At 35.6% G+C, this 13282-nt stretch overlaps 1 pseudogene; it reads left to right on the top strand.

Annotated features, from left to right (window-relative positions):
* Positions 1-7087: 7087 nt before the first annotated feature.
* Positions 7088-8903, top strand: LOC114410791 (annotated as a pseudogene).
* Positions 8904-13282: the final 4379 nt, after the last annotated feature.

The raw sequence follows: 13282 nt of genomic DNA, 5'->3' as shown, positions 1-13282 counted from the left end.
AAAATGAAAAATGGAGTTAAACGGAGGAAGAAGAGGTGTTTACCCCTTTATGGCTCAACCAAACAATATCCATGAGAAAGGAAAAAAGTCTTCTTTGATCACCAACACCAAACCTCAAGCTTCTAGGATTTGGGTCTCTCTTGGAGAAGAGAAGAGAAAGAGAGCCACTTGCAAATGCAAATATGAATTGTGAGGGTTAAGGAATGGTTTATGACCCTTACAATTCTTCTTTTATATTTAGGCTTCCTCTAAGAACACCCACCCCCTAACATACATCAAGGTCCATCTACTCAGGCCCAAACTCACTACAGCTCAATAAACACACACTAACATAAGCATGACGTCACCACGAAAATAATTAATTTATATCAGGCACTTAAATTAAATTTAATTGCTCTTGTAATTTAATAAAAGCCACTTAATTAGGCATTATGAAAAACACAATGTTACACCTTGGGTAACAAAGGTTGCACATTCGAAACAGAAGTAAGGATGGACAAATCCAAAAAAGAAAAAAAGAGAATAAAAAAGAAAAAAGAAATAAAAATATAATAATCAATTTTAAAGTTAAAATATTAGATGGTTGTTATTACTCTCACACCATGAATAAAAAGTTTGCCTTACGAACCCTATCCATCCTCCACTATTCAATCCACTTCTAGTGCGTTCATTGTTTATTTTAGTTTAGAAGTTTTCAACATGTGAGGACATGTTTTCTAATTACAAGCGATGCTTAATGCTTACATTATGTTTTCTAATCACACCATGTCACATTTTAATCTAGATACAAAGAAACATGAAACCATACAATAATTTTAATTTATTTATAAAGTAACATAAAACAATATAAAAATATTATATAATTGTATATACTTTTTAATTTTTTTACCACTTCTAACTTTATTTCCTAGGCCATCATACCTCTAAATTAAGTCCAAAGTCAGTCTGAATATACCTCAATATGATTAGTGTAACTTTAAGAGAAAAAAAAGTGACGATGAAGGTGACTCGTATGAAAGAAGGGAATAACAAAATAATTGATGTATAGTATGTGATAGTAATACCATAGTAGCAGACATAGTCTATGTAGGGATGACAATGGATAAGGTCTGGATAGGGTCCTATAGTATCTGTCCCCATACCTATGTTTAAAAACAATACCCATATCCATTCTCATACCTGTGCTAGGTACTTATATTTTCATGCCTGTGCCTATGACCCACACTTATGTATAATGTTAATAATAATAAATCAATAAAAAGTAATTAAAACAATTACTACAACTGTAGTTAAAATCCATTCTTAAATAATCCAAACAGAACATTAAAAATATACACACATAATATTAAAGATAAGCAAACATAACATTGGTTCGTCCAAACTCAGGTCATAAATAAACAAAATTAGAAAGTTAATAATCCAACATAGTGATTGTTAAAGTTAATATTCTAATTGCTTAATAAAAACTCTGATTTAAACTTGGACATCATGTAGTGATGGTACTCTCCAAGACTTGTCAAAAAAGAATATATTGAAACTAATTAGGTTAGAATTATATGTTATAATTAAAAAAACACATGATTAGATAGGATATTTAACGTTATCATCATAATCAACTTATCCATATTTTTGCAAACATTTATCTCCAAGTCTATATATTGCTTTGGTCAACCAATACCAGTAGAATAAGAACATGAAAAGAAGACTAAGGATTAGACAGTCTAAAACAGTAACTAAAACTACAATAAAAGATAAAACAATTCTAATTGAATAAATAAAATACTACAATGTTCATTACCTTGTTGCTTATGTTTCAACTAGCTTTGTGCACACATAAGTGCCTCCAAAGTAAACTCATGAAGGGCTAGAATGATGAGGACTCAGCATCCTACTTCCCGTGCCAAAAGCAGATTCTAAAGCAACAATTGAAATTGGGATTGTCAAAACATCCTTAGCAATTTTCTGCATAATTGGATACTTGGTCCTATTTGTTTTCCACCATCCAAGAAAGTCAAAAGTAGCACTCTTAGGCAAAACTTTCTCATCCAATTAGATATCAATTTCAGACTTTGTTTGTGTCTCAATTGTATCATTCACAAATAAGTCATAATCACTAAGAAAATTGCTAACATTTAGATTATATTCAAGTTTAAATCAATATCATTTGCACGTGAAGTTGAATTTTCCACTATTCCCTTAGTCTTAGCTTGATACCCTTTAAACAATGAGTAGCACAATCTCTTCATATTGTTTTTTTTATCATTATTCCTTGATATTGTTAAATTCAATTGAAGATGCACTTCCATAAAGCTTGGGGGAAAAAAATACTCCAACAACTTCAATTTATATCTTGGATATAAAATAATAGCAATTTGTATATTCCATATATATATATATATGGGGAATGCTAATGCACTCACACCATTTTTTAAGTATGAGTGCATTATCAACCAACACCAAAATATTTGAACAAAAAAAAACAATGAGTTCTATGGTTTTAGTAAGCTTAATTTAAGGATATTATAGTCAATTTCTTAAAACATCATTTCTCTCTCCTTTCTCATATCTTACCAGCATTACCTTTCTCCTCACCTACCTGTTATGAAAATAAATATATATTTTTATTTTAATTCATTGTATTTTTTTAATTTCAAGAAGTAAATAAGATTGATATGAAAATGTAAGTTTTTCCTAAATTAATAAGAAAATATGAAAATTCATCTTTCCAAGCACCGAAAGAAGAACAAATTAGGGTACATAAACACCAAACAACCCTCCCTTGTCCAATGGTTAATTTAACTAGAAGCAAAATATACACGTGTATTTAAAATTGGAACTGAAAATTTAATTGAGATTCAAGAAGCTACACATACATATATAACAGAAGGAAATAACAGAAGGAAAGACAAAATGTGGGTGAAGATTAGTAAAAAATGAAGTAATTACTATCAAAGAACAATCAAAATATGAAAATTAGGAAAAAAACCAGCATTTTTAAATTAATCTGATTTACTTTCCTTAATAAGTACTTAATTTTTTATATAAAAATACTATAAATTGAAATATACATTTATTTATATAATATATTTTTATAATAAATTTATATTATGGTGAGATGTGAAAAACAAGAGAGGAGAAAGATTTTAAATATTTAATGTTGTTTAGAGACCAGAAAGGAGAAAAAAAAGTGATGTTTTAAAAATCTTGGTTCCGCTGACACCATAATTACCAGTGACAAAACTCCTAATTAATCTTCGGACTTCATGCTACACCGCCTCCCATAAACTAATTGATGCCCTCTTTTATTTCTTATTTTAATTTCTATTAATATCATCCATGGTGACTAAGCTTTGGGAATTTATTCATGAAGTGCAAATTTTTGTTAGGTTACTAAGGCAATTAAATCACCAGTAATTTACACTTTTTGGGACTCTAAGGTATCTTCGGATGGTGGGGACTAATATATTGAAGTACGAAAATTTGTTTAAGTGATTGATCTAATTTTAAAAATATTAATTTTATGTGTAGAATTAAATATATGATCATCTAGTAGAAAAAAATTAAATAAATATCAACTCAAAAACTTATTTTTACGTCACTACTAGAAAAATGGCTTTTTACGACGGTTATTAAGTGCTTTTAACAACGGTTGTAAACCGTCGTTGTATATAACGTCGTTGAAACGAAATTGCTTTTTACGGCGGTTATTATAATAACCGTCTTTGAAAGTTAGAACAATTCAAAGACAGTTATTATTGAATAACCGTCTCTGAATGTTGCGTCTGCTTCAACATTCAAAGACGGTTATTTGATAATAACCGTCTTTGAAAGCTGCGTCTGCTTCAACATTCAAAGACGTTTATTATGTAATAACTGTCTTTGAATGCAGTGTTTAGTTCAACATTCAAAGACGGTTATTTGATAATAACCGTCTTTGAATGCTACGTCTGCTTCGACATTAAAAGACGTTTATTATGTAATAACCATCTTTGAATGTTGCGCCTGTTTCGACATTCAAAGATGGTCATTAGATAATAACCGTCTTTGAATGCTGCGTCTGTTGATGAGGATTAATGACTTTACTACATATGACATTTAAAAGAAAGCACAAACGGGTTATGGCAACCCTAACTTTGTCAGGCAAGATGTCGCGAATTGCAACAGGCAATAATTGTTGCATTAAGACATGACAATCATGAGACTTCAAGCCAACCAACTTAAGATCATTGAGGGCGACAAGGCTCTTGATATTTGAAGAGTATCCTTGTGGAACTTTGACATTCCGCAGACATTGACAAAAACTTTTCTTCTCTGCTGTTGACAGTGTGTGGCATGCTGGGGGTAAATATGTTCGCTGACCTTGTGATATGGGATGCAACTGCTCTCGTATTTCCATGTCAACCAAGTCTTGACGACATTTCAAACCATCCTTTGTCTTCCCTTTAATGTTAAGAAGAGTACCAATTAAACTATCACACACATTTTTCTCCACATGCATAACATCTAGAAATAGATCAGACCAGTATGGAAGATCAAAGAATATTGAGTGTTTCTTCCACATGTTGTTGGGAGATGATGTCTTCTTCTGGGACTTCCCAAATATGGTTACAATGTCCTTTACACGATCATGAACTTGGTTTCCAGTTAATGTTTCCGGGGGGCCTTCATTCTCCTGACTTCCATTAAAAGCTTTTTTCAATCGTCGATAAGGGTGAAAAGCTTTTAGAAATCTTCAGTGTCTGGTATATACTATTTTCTTTCCATGCTTGAGTTGGATGAAGCTTGTGTTTTTCTCACAGATAGGACATGCATGATGCCCTTTCACACTGTATCCACTTAAATTTCCTTATGCTGGAAAATCATTAATAGTACAAAACACCATTGTGCGTAACCTGAACATCTGCTGCACATTTGCATCCCACACATCTACCCCTTCTTCCCACAATTGTTTCAAGTCTTCGATTAACGGTGTAAGATACACATCAATATCATTCCCTGGTTTCCTTGGACCCGCGATCATCATACACAGGATAATGTATTTACGCAAAATGCACAACCATGGGGGAAGGTTGTAAATCATCAGTAAAACAGGCCACAAACTGTGGTTGCTGCTTAAGCTACCATAAGGATTCATTCCATCAGAAGCAAGAGCAAGCATTAAGCTCCTTTGCTCATCCCTAAACTTTGGATACAAATAATCAATTGTCTTCCACTGCGGAGAATCGGTAGGATGTCGCAGTAATCCATCAGATTTTCGATCATCCGAATGCCATGAAAGGTTTTTTGCATCATGTGCATTAGCAAACAATCGCTTAAACCTTGGTATTATTGGAAGATACCAGCACACCTTGGCAGAACGACAATTTTTGGTTCTTGCATCATCAGTTAATTCATCATGTTGCACTTTGTATCGTGATACCCCACACGTGGGGCATTGTCGTAGTTATGCATACTCATTTCTATACAATATGCAATCATTAGGGCATGCATGGATCTTCTTGTACTCCATTCCCACTGGACACAAAATCTTTTTGGCCTCGTAGTGATTTTTCGGCAAAGTGTTTTGTTCAGGAAGCATGTTCTTCAATAAGACCAGCAATTTAGTGAAGCTTTTATCACTCCACCCAAATCTTGCCTTCAAGTTTACCAAAGATAACACTGCTGACAACCGCGTGAAAGATGTACACCCCTCATACAATGGTGTGTTGGAATCACGTTCTATTGTATCATACAGAGGTGCATGCGCTTGCTCAAAAGTCTCTTGTCCAAGATCACAGATCATTTCCTCTATACGCTCTCCGTTGTCTTCGTGTACCGCCTGAGACTGAGAAACAGTTGGAATGTCGGCCGATTCCCCATGCCATATCCATTTTGTGTAATTCGGAATGATGCCGTAACATATCAGATGTGATCGGATTTCATCAACTGACTGTCGTCTACCATTAAGACATTTAACACATGGGCAAAAATAATTGCCCCTCAAACTTTCGGCATTAAGTTGCGTAAATTGTAGAAATTGTTCCACCCCGTTCTCATACTCGTCACTGATGCATTTTGCTTTCATCCAACTTCGATCCATGTTTCCTCTTTGCTATTCGTGACAATCAATAAGTTATCTGTCATGCATGCTAAACTCACTTTTTTGCATTAAAGGTGTGGCCCTATCCCATTCAGGAAGACATTTTTTATAGTTGAATCAAACGTACAGGTAAAATCTCTTTCGAGTGATTTGATGAAATTTCAGCAGCATTTCGCATTGGTCTTCAGGAACACAAGATGAAAGTGGTGAATGTGTGAACAATCACCGCAATCAAATATGAACCCGAAGAACAATGTGAAATGCAGTATACCAAAATTTCTTCAAATCATTCAAAAGATAATTTACCTCTACGTATGATTCAACTATAAAAATATGTCATCCCAAACTGTCCAAACGGACAATTCAAGAATCAATACATCAATTAATTCAAACTATCCGTATTAATCGATGTATCGAATCTCGAACGGGCAACTAAGGTTCACTCATAATGCAACTAACTAGTAACATGAAACAATACTGATATTTGAACAACGACATGTTACAATCATACCACTTTTTAAAAATAGAGACATACCTCGAAAGATGCTCAGTGTCAACGACAATGAGTGCGGGGATGCAGTTACAGGGAAAACACTAACACAAATGTCGTGATGACGACATATAATCTGTACCATGAATGGGGGAAACTGTCAGTTGGATTAATCATACTCAAATAACAATGCATCATGTTTAAGGTTTATAAAATAGTACAACCAGTAAAGAGGTTTATTTTAAGTGAAATAAGGATAATTTAAATATTTTTTAAAATGGAAACAAATTAAGTTTTGGCTAACATCTTAACTTGACCAGAACAGGGAAAAGCATACTCATCTATTCTTTAACATGTTGAGGGCAACAAGCTTCTTTCACATGATAATAATACCATGCCAGAGTTGCTATGTGCCCACTAATTTAATTACATTGAATTAGAGCTTGAATTAGACAAAAATATTACTTCAATCAGTACAACATCCATTAACCAAGGCCCGATTCTGTAGGTGTATAACAATGCCAATTATCTACAGAAGTGAAGTAATTAAATTCTCTGTACGTAAGGGCATTCATGAGTGAGATGAGGCTCGTTTGTGTTGTTATTATCTTTGAAAATTATTATATCTTTTGTTCATTTGTTTTCCATTATTTATGATTACTCCATTTTTGGCTGCCTAGCTGGCTAGCTTTTAGATCAAGGGAAACGGTGGGTCGATTCTAAAGGGTAGAGGCCTAGTAGAGCACTATATTATTCTAAAAGTTTTATTCACCTTGGGCGTCATTCACTACAACATAATGCTTTGCACCCTCGCCAGAGCACGCAAGTGGGACCTCGTGGAGAGTTTGTGGACCGAAATGAATGCGAAAGGGGTTGCCCCTGTGAATTCCACTTATGGGACCTTGATTGATGCTTATAGTAAACGTGGAATCAAAGAGGAAGCACTTGCTTGGCTTCAGACGATGCAAAGTCAAGGAATAGAGCCTGATGAGGTCACCATAGGGATTGTTGTTCTCTTGTACAAGAGGGCTGGAGAGTTTCAAAAAGCTCAAGAGTTTTTCAGGAGATGGATAAGAGGTGCACCTTTTAGATTAGGTGTGGATGATAAATTAGTATCACATACCAATGTTTGTTTAAGCTCTCATACATATGCTACCTTGATTGACACGTATGGGAAGGGTGGTCAATTTCGCATAGCATGTGAAACGTTTACTAGGATCATCAGACAAGGCAGATCCCTGAATACAGTTACACTCAATACAATGATTCACTTGTATGGAAACTGTGGACGGTTACGACAAGCTTGTTTGTTGTTCCAGAAAATGGGAGAGTTTCGGTGTGTACCCGACACTTGGACGTATAACATCCTTATTTCTCTTAATATTAAGAATAATAAGGTCAAATTGGCAGCTAAATATTTTGCAAGGATGAAAGAGGCCTTCATTAAGGCAGACGTTGGGAGTTACCAAACCCTGTTGTATGCATACTCGACTAGGAAAATGGTTCGAGAAGCGGAAGAGCTCATACAGGAGATGGGCAAAAGGGATCTTGAGATTAATGAATTCACCCAATCGGCATTGACTAGAATGTATGTAGAATCAGGTATGCTTGAGCAGTCGTCGTTGTGGTTCAAGAGGTTTCACCTAGCTGGAAATATCAATTCGGATTGTTATTCTGCCAATATTGATGCATATGGAGAGCGGGGGTATACTTTAGCAGCCGAGAAAGTCTTTATTTGCTGCAAAGAAAAGAAGAAGCTCACTGTCCTTGAGTTTAATGTGACGATTAAGGCTTACGGGATAGGAAAATGCTATGATAAAGCATGTCAATTGTTTGATAGTATGAAAAAATTTGGTGTTGTTGCAGACAAATGCAGCTACAGTTCTCTCATTCATATTTTGGCCAGTGCTGACAAGCCACACATTGCCAAATCTTATCTTAAAAAAATGCAGGAGGCAGGACTTGTGAGTGACTGTGTCCCATACTGTGTTGTGATATCAAGCTTCACAAAGTTAGGCCAATTTGAAATGGCAGAAGAATTATACAAGGAAATGCTTCGATATGCCGTCCAGCCTGATGTCATTATTTATGGTGTTTTTATCAATGCTTTTGCTGATGCTGGAAGTGTTAAAGAAGCCATCAATTATGTTAACGAAATAAGAAAGGCAGGACTGCCAGGGAATCCAACTATACAAGTTGATTCAATTATCAGATGAAGGTCCTTCTTTATTTTCCTCTAATTGTATGATTGATCTTTATACTGAGTGACTTATGATTGAACAAGCAAAAGAGATATTTGAGAGCTTGGCTTGTATTCTATGGATAGGAGGCTAAGGGAAGCCACAGAGACATTCAAGGAAATGATAAAATCTGGCGTTCAACCACATGATTTTACATTCAGAGCTCTTGCAAACATTTTACTGAATTGTGGAGTTTAATAGTAGGCCATCCGACCCCAGCAAGACAAATGGATAGGAGGCTAAGGGAAGCTACAGAGACATTCAAGGAAATGATAAAACCTGGCGTTCAACCACATAATTTTACATTCAGAGCTCTTGCAAACATTTTACTGAATTGTGGAGTTTAATAATAGGCCATCCGACCCCAGCAAGACAGATGGATAAGAGGCTAAGGGAAGCTACAGAGACATTCAAGGAAATGATAAAATCTGGCGTTCAACCACATGATTTTACATTCAGAGCTCTTGCAAACATTTTACTGAATTGTGGAGTTTAATAGCAAGCCATCCGACCCCAGCAAGACAGATGGTCAAACCACGACAACAAATGGAAATGGGTAAAATGCTACAAAAAAAATTGATTATATCTCAAACAACCACTACTACATTGGGGAGGCGGTGGCAATTAATTGGCAATTTGACATATTCTCTTTGCTTTACTTTCACTTCAACTAAAACAAAATTATATGGGCAAAGCAATCATGTACGTTTTAAGTTAGTAAAAAGAACTGGTCTTACACAATGTATTAATAGACATATTTATATTTAATGCCTAATTGTGTTTTAAACAAATTTACCTCTAAAAAGATACCAATTAAAAAATTTGATGATAAAAATATAAAGAACTTAATCTAAGTTTGATTTTTATTTCGATAATAAAAAACTTCGTCTAAATAATTTAGAGAATAGCATAAACAAAGCCTAATTATATCTAACCTTCCTCGACTTCCCAATATATTTTTACCCTTTTATTCCTTTTCCCAATTCCAGAGTATCTCTTTACTTTCTAAGTTAGACTTATTGAAGGGACATACATCCCTTTCATTAAATCAACACACTTTAATTAATTTAACCGTACTGTATGCTATATATATGTACGTGTTTTGCAGAAAATATGCGTCTTCATCCATATCCTAGCTAATTAATAAGCTAACACAGTACGCACTAAGACTAACACTTATTCTCCCTAATTTTGTACTCTTTTAAGATAGATTTACATTTACTTATACCATTGAGAAAAGAGTTATGTTTGTAATATCCAAAACTGAAATGAGAGTAAGCCAAAAGTTTATAAACATAAAATTTGTTTATGTGTCGCCTATCTCTTTTCCTAAGATAGTGGCTGAAGTGTGTGGCTCTATTATGTGTCATTATTGGTTCACACTATAAAGCCTTTGAATTTTGACTATGGACTTCTACATGTTATTTTTTTTTCCAATTAAAACGCTTTGAATAGGCTAGTAATTAAAAAGAAAATAAAAAAGAAACTCGGTAATATTTAAAAAGAAAACAAAAGAGAAACTCAAGGTATAGGCTCAAAACTAAATTTTAAAGGTTAAAATACAACATTTTTCTAATTTTTAAGAGCAACGACTCAGATTATCCGACATAGATTAATCATTGATTATTCTATTAATATTTTACACTAATAATAATATTATGATAATAAAAAAAACCAGAGTAACCCCTTTTCTGATCTCTTGGATAAGTTCCCATCTTGTTGGAAGACAAACAAATAGTTTGCATCATCTTCTACCCAAAATGAAGGGAGGGCCAGTTCTCATTTGGAGTGAAATGACTTGTTTTAATAAAAAGAACAAAACCTCTCCATGGCTCACAGCGATTATAAAGCTTAAAGGCGCCTTTTGCCAGGCATGACAATTCCTTTCTGGATTCTCCATCAAAGTTATTACATTCTCTTATCCTATGGCTTTCCTATATGACTATTTGTTTAATGGATGTGGCAAAAGGCATGAAAATGGTCCAACTGTACGACACCCATGCATTTGAAGGAGTTCATTATACAAACGAGTAGATGTGGTTAATTATGGTTGGAGCCTACATAAGGTATAAAAGCATGATTGGAGGCTTACCTAGTCTGGCTTTCCTCTGGAGCTAGTTGTTTTCCTTTTTATTGGCTACATGGCTGAGGCCTGAGGCTATGGTTGGAGCATTTCAATCACAGTATTTAGAATTACTACTGGTAATTTCTATAATAATCTTGTAATATGGTTTGGTAGTTTGAATAGTTCTCCATAAAATGAAGCAAAATATATGGGGATATCTGAAAAATGTAGGATAAATTGATATTTGTTGTATATATAGTTTGTAGTTGCTGAACATTGCTCTTCATTTCTTAAAGATCATTTTCTCTGCCAGAATAGTAACAACATTTCAAAGAGACATGATTTTACCTAATCATGACTACATGTCTCTGATTTTCTGCAGGATTCTGGAATGGGAACAAGTTTTGACTTTTACTACGAGTATCCTTCAAGATCAGTAATGGGAATTGGATTGTTGACACCTCTTTGGAACTACATGTGTGGCGTCCCTAAATAATGATTGGTTTAATATTAATAAATTAAATAGCAAAAACCATGGGAAATTTTTTTTTCTTTTTCTTTTTCGTTTCTCTCTCTTTTTCACAGTAATTAAGTTCAGAAGGAAGATTATCACTATAGAGTCCTGAATGGCCAGTTCACAACTCTATTCGGAGTTATTTCTTTCTGATCACTCATAACCTCTAAACTATTTTGCTCTTTCAAAAAGAAAAATATGCCAGCCATTATTTTAGGTCGTCACGTGAAAACTAATAAAATGCGGTCGATGAACTCTTTTCAATAAAATTTGCTAACACTTTCTTTCAAATAACAAGATTAAACATAATTACATTCATCATCTAAAACTGTCCAAAATATGGGAGTTTGCAAAATACATAGTGACATCCAGAGCAAAGGTATCAACTGTGGTGGCTTCAGCCATATATATACAATCATCAAAATTTCTATATAATAGGTCTACCCACCCAAAAATCAAAAGAGTAAACCTAGCAGTCTGAACTAGATACACCCACCCATAAAAAGTATGTAAACCTAGTCTAAGGAGCCGTCTGCTATGATGAAGAGTCTCCACTATTCGCTGTCCCTCCAGGGCCGCTCTCCTCCGTAGAGTCTGCCTCAGATGCTGACATGATATCCTCTGGAGAATCCACATCAGGGAGTGGGTTCTCATCATCCTCCGGAAAGTCAAGAGCATCCACAGCAGGCTCAGGAGGTAACTCCTCTGGGTCCTCCTCAAGGTCTTCTTCAGAGGATGACACCTCTATCACTTGAACTGGCTCCACTAGTCGATATGGAGTAGGTGTAGGTAGTATGCACTCCACAGTCCGCTGAAGCGTGCGTGCAGGTTCCTCTGGATGTACCAATGAAGTAGTCGTGAGTCGAATCGTGCCACGGAATCGGCACCTCTCATTGGCTTCGAGGGTCTCCCAAAATCCCTCTAGGAACTCCATCTCCACGCGATCATGGATTAATTGCTCTGCCATCGTGATCTACAAGAAATAAAAGAAAGGGGTAGACTCTTTCACGAGAAATCTAACTACGGGTAACAACACAATGTGTCCCATAACCACTACATGTAGTTAAAAGGTATGCCTCAAGGGTTTTCTTCTCTGGTAATCGATTACCAAAGTATGTAATCGATTACCAGTGCCCAAACTCGAGTTACACAGCTTCAGCACATGGAAACCTGCAATTTACACTGTGTAATCGATTACACATAACTGGTAATCGATTACCAGTGCCCTGTTACTCTGTGTAATCGATTACACAACATTGGTAATCGATTACCAGAGGCCACCTCAACATCCTTTCTCCATTTCTAAGCCTTGTAATCGATTACACCCCTTGGTAATCGATTACCAGAGGCCATCTTAACTTCCTGTATTCATTTTTAAGCCTTGTAATCGATTACACACCCTTGGTAATCGATTACCAGAGGCCAAATTCTAGATACCACTCAAGATCCATAGCTGGCCAGCCACCACACAAGCCTCCTTGCTTTGTGGTCTTTGTTCTTTTATTGGTTGACTGCCATGAGCTCGCCTATTTAGGAACGTCACAGGTTCTCACTGACTGACTATGCCCGGGTTGGGTCGGGATTGATCAAGCTTGGTTTTGGGAAATAGCACCCCACCTGACATCCCCAAGGTCTCCTGACCCCCGCAACATATCTCCAGGTACCACTCTGTGGTCAACAAATAAAAGTAGGAAGACTAACTCTTCCACGCTTTCTCACTTCAAGCTTGTAGGATTATGGGGTACTCGTCATATGTGGTACTAGGTAGCGATCGGGCAATGGTGCAAATCAACTATCCCACATCCACAAATCAAACATGAACCCACCATCCCCAGTTGCCCACCTTCAACTGAGCTCACGTACCCCCACGTAGCCCTTATCCACGTTCCTCTCA

This window comes from Glycine soja, chromosome 4 (genome assembly GCF_004193775.1).
Source record: "Glycine soja cultivar W05 chromosome 4, ASM419377v2, whole genome shotgun sequence".
Taxonomy (NCBI): Eukaryota; Viridiplantae; Streptophyta; class Magnoliopsida; order Fabales; family Fabaceae; genus Glycine; species Glycine soja.
This window is presented reverse-complemented; position numbering and strand designations above follow the sequence as displayed.